Source organism: Andrographis paniculata, unplaced genomic scaffold, assembly GCF_009805555.1.
Source record: "Andrographis paniculata isolate CXL003 unplaced genomic scaffold, ASM980555v1 Contig86END, whole genome shotgun sequence".
Classification (NCBI taxonomy): Eukaryota; Viridiplantae; Streptophyta; class Magnoliopsida; order Lamiales; family Acanthaceae; genus Andrographis; species Andrographis paniculata.
The window spans coordinates 1,497,055-1,504,759 of record NW_026137624.1 but is presented as its reverse complement, the minus strand read 5'-3'; the positions used below and the strand labels follow the sequence as shown (position 1 = coordinate 1,504,759).

Below are 7,705 nucleotides of genomic sequence, written 5' to 3'. Positions count from 1 at the left end.
CCTCACTTCGCTCGCTTCCGCTCATCCCTTTTACCGCTTTCAATAGGCTAGAAGTTTTGATCCGCTGCACAGCGGATCCTTTCCTTCAATTTTCATCGCTTTCTCAAGATCTTCACCTTTTGAAATTCATAACTTAAAATCCTTGTGTTCGACCTGGAAACTCACCAGTAAAAAAGAGTTCCAGAGGTAGCTATATCAATTTCTTTGTATTTCCTCCCGTATTTTATTTAATTTAGTGCAGTTATGTTAAATTTAATATTTTGTAGAATAAAACTTTATTTAGTTTATGTCTTTCTATTGTTTTGTTTTGTTGCAATTTTAATATCTAATATGCTATTTTATTTATTTTTGAACTATTAAATCGAATAAATCCACTACTTATTAGAAATTAAAATTAATATTGCTTTACTCCGGGTCCAAGGGTCCCATTTACTTTTTGCATGTTAATTTTTGAATAATAATTATTATATAAAAAGTAGTACAAATTAAGAAGATCTTTGAATAATAATAGTTATATCAAGACATAGTATAAATTAAGATATTTCCATAATAATTATTATATAAAAATATATTACAAAATACTTTCATTAGTGTAATACTAATAGAAGGATATCTGTACGAAAAATCATACAAATATACAAATATTTTTAATGTTAAGTATAACAATGCTAGGGAGGCTGATGGAGGGGAGGGAGTACTAACACTACAAAAAAATAATATATTAATAACAGAATTTCGTCTCTAAGTTCACGTAGCTAACGTAATTCCGTTCATAATTCCGACTCTAATATCATTAGTAACGGAAAAAGTAAATTTAGAGACAAAAAAGTTTTGTTAAAAAATAATTTTTTCTTGTAGTGTAAATATAACGCTAAACTAAATTTTGGAAATTAGGAAATCAAAACACAAACAAACAGCCGTAATTGGAAATTAAAGAAAGAAGACTTCCTGCTTGGTCTTCTTTGTGTCAGAATTGATAATTGCGAAACTCCTTGTTTCTATATCCGATTTCTGCCGCCGACGACCTCTTCCGACGATGATCTATGATCGATGGCGTTTCACTTCCGGCGAACAGCGGCAGCTCCGGTAATGGACAGAACGTCCGGCAGGATTGGTTCTCCACTTCTCCTCCTGAAGCAGTCCTTCCGGTGACCGGCAGCGGGCCTCCGGCGACGACTCCTCCTGCGAACAGCCTCAAACTGATCTTCTGCCGAAGATTAAGGGACTTTGATTTCGGCTCAGCCCTTGTGCGATATGGCCTGAGGTAACACACCGCAAGGTTCGACATCCACCAGAATCGGCACTCGAAAAAGACTTCCACTCTCATCGGAAACCCGCTCGAAACTCATCGAAAAAATTTCACGGGAAGACTGCTCTCAAAAACACCAGAAAATCAACTAGAAGGCAAATTTGTCTCTTTTAATCGAAAAAAACAAATCAACAGATTTTCAAATGTACAAGTTGTACAAATCTAGTTTTTCAAATGTACAAGTTAAGGTACGGTTAGCCATGCAGCTTAATTATCTCTTTCCATCCTGTTCTCTTATCTTTTCCATAAAACAAAAAGCTTCATTTTCGGTCGAGATCGATGATTTTCTTCTCTAGCGTGCAGAGCAGAACCTTCAACGGCAAGATACGGCTACAGGAGAGGGAAGGCAGTGCACGACTGATTCAACTACTTGTTTCGATCACGACAGATGAAGTTGTGGAGAAGCTTAATGAAATGATCTTCAAGTCTATATTTTCTCTTCTAGGAAATTTTGGTCTCTACTCCTGTTAAGAAGAGTTCCAATGGTTGTTAAATGGAGTAGCTTTCCGCACTTATATCTAATGGAGAATTACGGGCACTATGACTCTAGTACCATGTTAATAAAATATCTAGCTAACCTTTACCCTTATATCCAAAGAAGAATTCCCACAATTTTCGAATCCTAAAAAGAATCAATATCCATTACCGGCTTTCGAAATGAATGAAATCTCATATAGGCCATATATAAGATTGTCATATATCTCACCAACTTACCAATAATTAAGTAGTGTAGTCTTTCAAGTGAAGTCTAAGAAAGATGGCATGACCAAGAAATTAATTTCTCCGATAACCTCAGTTGCTTCAGCCATCGGCAGGCCTATCCAGCATCACCACCAACATCTTCACTGTAATCGCCATGAACCTCCGTCAGCTTGCCAAGGTCAAATTTGGTAGCTTTCAAGGTGTTAACCTTCGGAATAAACACCTTCTGCAGAGGGTAGATACTCGATGTCGCTTTCTCAATTTCTTTTCCAATCGACTCGGTAATGAATTTCTGAACCAAATCCTTGAGATCACATGACATGACTGTGCTTGGTTAATCATGATCTCCCGGGAGCATCTTCCTCCGGATTTGATGAATCTGGCTCGACTGTGCATAGCATGTCCTCTTCGGCTGGTTCACCCTTTTTTAAGTGAATGCAATGCAGAACATCCTGGAGTATAGTTGTCAGTAGTCTTGACGTGCACATGGGCCTCTATCAGTGATTGCCATTTGCGAACAAGCCAGTGCTGAAATTCATACCCGAGAAATTTGTGAGGACATTCTTTCCCTCGGCTCTCAAACGGATCTTTCTGAAAGCATGATCCTCGTCACTTTGATGGTCAGCTAAGGTTTTGCTTATGGTTCTTGTGTTAAAAATCGATGGCAGTTTTACATCATACCAGTCCTTCTTTGCAAACGAATCGACTTCCTTCTTCTTTCGTCCTTTCTTCCCCTTGGAAATCCTCTCCTTCTTCTCAACGGCCATTGTGGCAGAGCCAATCGGTCCATTTAATCTGTTAGACTTGTCATAACTGTAAGGCAGGCGTAAGTTAGTTTGGTTATTTTACTTAAGTGAGGGAGATTAATTAGTTTAGAGAGTTTGTTACAAGAGTTTTCCCGACGAATTTCTGTGCGAGAGAACGTTGTTGGAGTCCTGATGTTCGTCGCGTGGAAAGGATCAATCGAGTCGCCACCGCCAGAAATCCAGAGCTGTTCGCCGGAGAAGAAGATAGACGTTGTCGATCTGTTCCGAAGCAGGAGTGGATCGGAGCTGCCAAAGGAAGCCGAGGACCGGACTGTTTCTGGGGCCGGAGCCGCCGCCGATCGATCGACTGGATCGGAGATATCATGAATTGAACTCTTATCTTCTTCTCTGGCGAACAGCTCTGGATTTCCGGCGGCGGCGACTCCGAACGTCAGGACTCCAACAACGTACTCTCGCAAAGCAACTCATCGGAAAACTCTTCTAACAAACTCTCTGCACTAAACTAATTAATCTCCCTCACTTAAGTAACATAACTAAACTAACTTACGCCCTGCCTTGCGGTTATAACAAACTCTTAACAGATTTAAAACTTTGGCGCATTAATTAATCCCTAATCTATAAATACCCAATATACCACTTTCATTCTTCATAATTATCTCTCGCAAATAATTAGGCATGACAAAAATTAATCGGACCTGATAACCCGATCCGAATCTGACCTGAAATAGTTGTGTTTGGATTGAGATTTTTGACCAAATTAATAATTGAGTCAAATCCGTTTAACCCATTTAATTAAATGGGTCAGGTTAAGGTCTATATTTTCGACCTGAAAATAACCTTGTTAATGTAATTTTTCAACAAAAATAAAGTAAAATTCAAAGATATAGAAAATATCCTTAAACTTGATTAATTAGTGCCTGAGATTAGGAATCTCTAAACACTGTACGGTACAGAAAATAAACTGGAAAATAAAAGACTGAAATTTAAAGTGGTGATCCCCAAATCTGACTTTGCTTTGTTGAAGTTGATTGAAGATACCTTTTCTGACGGATTTGAATCCTTTAAAATAGCCTTTAAGAGAAAACGGTTTGAACCGCCGTCTGGTCGGTTACAGCAACCGCTGTCAACCGACCACCAATTTCTCCTCTATTGACACGTATTACAACTTCCTTCAACCGTTCCCACCAGTCACAGAACTCAGACCTGCCTCTTACCCGACCTGCCTGTCCACTGCCAAATTTCTTTTGCCCGACTTCGTCCTTCGCCCGACCTGCTTCTTCGCCCGACCTCACTTGGCCGACCTCCGCATCAGCCGCCCTCCGTCTTTGACCGCCTCACTTGGCCGACCTCCGCATCAGCCGCCCTCCGTCTTTGACCGAAGACCTCCGCGTCTGTCCGTACCTCTTCCTTGCCCGACCTTCCTCTTGACAGACCTCCGCGTCTGCCCGACTTCGCCTTCCATCCGATCTACGGTTTACCCGACTTGGGTACACCTTTTTTTTTAGACTCCGCCCGACCTTTCTTCCTTTTCCCGACCTTTATTCTGCCTGACCTCCAGACCTTTTGGCTTTCATTCAGACCCTACCCAGAATCCTACTGCCACTTACTATTATTATTATTTTTTGTGCTTAACAATAAGCCTCCTCCTCAAGACTCCTAAACATCACTTTCAGTGATGTTTTAGGAGTTTGCAGGTCAGCATCTGAGGCTACATCAGCCTCAGATCCGACCTCCATCTTCTGAGGCTACGTTGGACCCGACCTCCATTTATTGCGGACTGGTGGTGGTCTGCACATTGATCGATCTTGCACTACCATCTCTTCAGCATCTCCCCCCTAACGGAAGTCATGATTATTTTCTGTAAAAAAGGATTCTAACCTTCTTGCCGTGGATGCTAAACTGGCCAGATCTTGAAAGTCGTGGGCTGTCAGGGCCTCGCGAAGTCTGGTATGCATGTTCCTGACCACCAAATTGGTCATTTCGCTTTCATTGATCATCGTAGGACATCGTCCCTTCATCAATCGCATCCTCTCTATGAATTGGTAGCCGGTCTCTTCCGGCATCTGCGTGATCTCCAGAAGGTCTATCAGTGAGACTGTCGGCAGAGGATTAAAGAACCTTGCATGAAAATCTGCCTCTAAATCTTCCCAAGTTTGCAACTGTCCAGGCGGCAGACTGGCATACCAAGAAAAAGCTGTTCTTGTGAGCAACAACCCAAACAATTGTAACTTGTGAAACGGATTGTTGCCTACTTCTCCCAATTGAGCCGTGAAGCGACCCACATGCTCAATGGCAGAGGCTCCGTCTTCTCCCGAAAAAGAATAGAAGTCTGGTGGCCTATAATTTCTCGGGAGAGGATGATCGTTAATGATCCTTTCTGGAAATGGCCTCTGATAAACCGGCCTGTTCACCGTTTGCGGATTCATTCCGAAATGCACCCGCAGAACTTGAGCAATATCCTCCGGATCTACTCTGGGTGGAATATGGTCGAACACTGGAATGTGATCGTGAGTCTGACCTCCCAATCTTTCTTCTCTGGAGAAGGCTGGTTCGGCTGGGATGGGATTATGAGTCTGTCCCTCCAACCTTTCTTCTCTAGAGAAGGCTGGTTCGGTTGGAATGGGATTATGAGTCTGTCCTCCTAATCTCTCGTTCGGCTGGGTATTATCAACCCTCGGTCCCAAAGGAACATCATATGATGGTTCTGCAAACGTTGATCCTGAGAAAGTCGCCTGAAAACGAGAAGATGACACAGCTGGAAGCATGTTTGGATACAGGGTGAATCTGGAGAATGCCTGATCCAACATGTTTTGCATTAGATTTTGTTGTTCACGCAACATGTTCGTTTGTTGCTCACGCAACATGTTCTGCATAACCAAAGTTTGCTGGTTGTTCATTTGTTGAACATAAGACCTCCAATCAGTTGGTGGTTGTGGGATTTCCCCGGCATTTGGCACAATAGGTGGTGGAACGGATTCTCCCGCCGGTGCCGAAGATGATTGAGGTTGTGAACCTGCCATATGGACCCTTCCGATGATACGGCCGGATCGGATCTAAGACGTATGAAATTATCGCCGGAATTGGAATGAGCAATTTTGTCTTGCTCCCACTGTGGTCGCCAATTTGTTGATGTAGGATCAGCAATCTTGTCTTTCTCCCACTGTGGTCGCCAATTTGTTGATGTAATTTTTCAACAAAAATAAAGTAAAATTCAAAGACATAGAAAATATCCTTAAACTTGATTAATTAGTGCCTGAGATTAGGAATCTCTAAACACTGTACGGTACAGAAAATAAACTGGAAAATAAAAGACTGAAATTTAAAGTGGTGATCCCCAAATCTGACTTTGCTTTGTTGAAGTTGATTGAAGATACCTTTTCTGACGGATTTGAATCCTTTAAAATAGCCTTTAAGAGAAAACGGTTTGAACCGCCGTCTGGTCGGTTACAGCAACCGCTGTCAACCGACCACCAATTTCTCCTCTATTGACACGTATTACAACTTCCTTCAACCGTTCCCACCAGTCACAGAACTCAGACCTGCCTCTTACCCGACCTGCCTGTCCACTGCCAAATTTCTTTTGCCCGACTTCGTCCTTCGCCCGACCTGCTTCTTCGCCCGACCTCACTTGGCCGACCTCCGCATCAGCCGCCCTCCGTCTTTGACCGCCTCACTTGGCCGACCTCCGCATCAGCCGCCCTCCGTCTTTGACCGAAGACCTCCGCGTCTGTCCGTACCTCTTCCTTGCCCGACCTTCCTCTTGACAGACCTCCGCGTCTGCCCGACTTCGCCTTCCATCCGATCTACGGTTTACCCGACTTGGGTACACTTTTTTTTTTAGACTCCGCCCGACCTTTCTTCCTTTTCCCGACCTTTATTCTGCCTGACCTCCAGACCTTTTGGCTTTCATTCAGACCCTACCCAGAATCCTACTGCCACTTACTATTATTATTATTTTTTGTGCTTAACAAACCTGTTTAATTAATATTATTTTAAATTTAAATATATTTTAAAAATTTTATCAATACAATTCAATATTTATGGCCAATTTTATAAAAATAAACAATAAAAAATAAATGAGTGTGTTGTGTACTATTACGTAGTATTTGTTAATTCAATTCTTGAATATCGGTTTCATGATATGAATAAATAATTTTTTGCTTTAATATGTATATATACTATGCATATAAAAATTTTGTTAGTATAAATTATAATTTTAAATTAAAATTTAAATATTTTAGATTTAAACGGGTTATATGAGTCAGATTCAGTTGACCCGATTAATAAAAAGTCAAGTTAAGGTTGCAAATATCAACCCATTTAATTAAATGGGTCAAATTCAGGTCAAGGCTTTTGTAACCCATTTAAGCTGATCCGAACCTGAACTCGACCCGACCTGATCCGTTTGCCAGCCTTACAAATAATCTTTCATAGAGCATCCTCTTCACTCTTCTTTTCCTTCCACGTTTTGATCGCGACTCGCTTTTGACTCTTCCTGTCTTCCACCAGCCTTATCTTAGGGTTTGTTTCTTTAATCTCAAACCCCAGGTTTTACTTTTTAGCATTTGAAAATAATACTTTTTTTTTTCTTCTCATCGTAGTACCAAACCCAAACCAAAATTTTTAAAACCATATCAAAAGAAACATACTTTTAATTCCCATTCAAGTCTTAATTGCGCAGAACATCAATGGCTCCTCCAGTCGAAACAGCTTTAACGGTCCCCCAACAGCCTATGAATGCCAATATGGGCAGTAATCCAGTGGTCTATGGGTGTCCGTCATATTATAATAATGTGAATTTGAGCCCGATGCCGCTTCTTCCATGGACGCTGATGACGCTGTTTCTTCCATGGATGCCGATGACGCCGTTTTTTCCATGGATGCCGATGCAACAACCGCCTATAATAAATTATAGGGCATCTTTTAT

At 41.4% G+C, this 7,705-nt stretch overlaps 1 pseudogene; it reads right to left on the bottom strand.

Moving 5' to 3' along the window:
- Nucleotides 1-1,383: 1,383 nt before the first annotated feature.
- On the bottom strand, nt 1,384-3,280 carry LOC127242220 (40S ribosomal protein S3a-like; annotated as a pseudogene).
- Between the last annotated feature and the right edge of the window lie 4,425 nt (nt 3,281-7,705).